Here is a 1,878-nt window from a genome sequence, read left to right as displayed (position 1 = left end):
ATACCAGCGACGGGACGTCACAGATTTGGCACGTGAGACACGTGCCTGGCGCCCAAAATTCCAACATAAAAATTAATTGACAGTTCCGGGTGTTCAGTTCTCGTTCGGGCTCACCCGATCGGTGACTCTCCACACAGCGGAGGCGAGTCACTTTTTCTTATTGCAGTTCGTCGAAGGAAAAAACGTTGCAAAGAAAATTTGGCGCCCAACGTGGGGCCAACGTTGGTTAAAAGAGTGTAAAAGAAAGCGAATAGTTCGGTTTTAAAGAGTTTATCGAAAGATATTGGATCACGTAAAGAATTAATAGATCGGGAGAGATTGTGTAAAAATTAACGAACGACAAGATTAATTCAATTTTCGCGTAAAATCAAATTCTCTCAACAGAAAGTTTTTTTTTTCCTAGAAATCGGGAAGGTACGATCGGCGAGTTAATCTGAAGGAGAAGATTTTCTTTAGGACCCAGTCGTCTGCCGGTAAAGTCATGCTTACAGTATTCTGGGATTTTCAGGGGCCAATTTATTGTGATTTTCTTGAAGGCCAAAGAACAATCAACAGCCAGTACTACAGTGACATGCTGGAAAACAAGATAAGACCTGCAATTCGAACAAAACGCCGCGGGCTCTTGACTGAAGGCGTAATTTTGCTTCATGACAACGCCCGTCCACATACGGCACAGCTGACAAAAGAAAAACTTTAGAAACTGCGATGGGAGATCCTTCCACATCCCCCCTACAGCCCCGACCTCGCCCCATCAGACTTCCATCTGTTTGGACTCCTTAAAGAGGGTCTACGAGGGAAGCATTTTCAGTCCAACGAAGAGGTCAAAAATCAGGTGCGAAAGTGGCTTCGAGATCAACCCAAAGAGTTTTATGCCAAGGGCATTTACAAATTAGCAGAAAGATGGGACAAGTGTATAAGTGTTGCTGGGGACTATGTTGAAAAGTAACCGAAGTTTTGTACTGATTGAATAAATCATTTTTGAGCAATAATAATTTGTCTCGTTACTTATTGAATGACCCTCGTATATGTACTTCAACGATAAAATATATATTTTTTTGAACATTATTAAGATTAAGTGTACATAATATACAGAAGTCTTCAAAGTTTCAGAAGTTTTTTTTACACATACAGACAGAGAGGGTTTGGAGTCTTTAAATACTGTGGGAGTGACGAACCACAGGGTCCTAATCTCTGCTGTAACACACACACGTGCGCGCACACATACAGACAGAGAGGGTTTGGAGTCTTTAAATACTGTGGGAGTGACGAACCACAGGGTCCTGATCTCTAACACACACACACACACACGTGCGCGCACACATACGCGCACACACACACATACGCACGCACGCACACGCATACACAGACAGACAGACAGAGAGGGTTTGGAGTCTTTAAATACTGTGGGAGTGACGAACCACGGGGTCCTGATCTCTGCTGTNATACATATCAATACACTAGATCAATACACGCAGATAAAGCAAATTAAAATCATAAACTAATNACCAACTAAAAACTCTACATGTAATACACACTAGAAGAAAGCCTGTATCACTTACATGATTTTATATCCGTTAATAAAAAAACATTCTTTCTGCTTCGGCATTCGAATGTGGAAGTGACCTAATAGCACTTAAAAGTGATTTCAAATTCGGATACTTGTCAATATTGTCAGTCTGACGTTTTAAAATTTCTTTCCACATATTATCAAAGTTTAATTTAGAAATATTCTGTTTTTCCTCAGTAGTAAAATTAAGATGTATAATGCAAGCCATTCTTCCTTTAAACCGTTTTCTTCAAAACCATCTAACATTTTTGCTATAAATGAAACATCATTAAAGGATGTTTCTCTGTTATTGTGTGTGTGTGTGTGTGTGT

The sequence above is a fragment of the Pseudomyrmex gracilis genome, unplaced genomic scaffold (genome assembly GCF_002006095.1).
Source record: "Pseudomyrmex gracilis isolate BER0280 unplaced genomic scaffold, ASM200609v1 scaffold_1946, whole genome shotgun sequence".
In the NCBI taxonomy this organism is placed as follows: Eukaryota; Metazoa; Arthropoda; class Insecta; order Hymenoptera; family Formicidae; genus Pseudomyrmex; species Pseudomyrmex gracilis.
Note: the sequence above shows the minus strand (reverse complement) of the source record.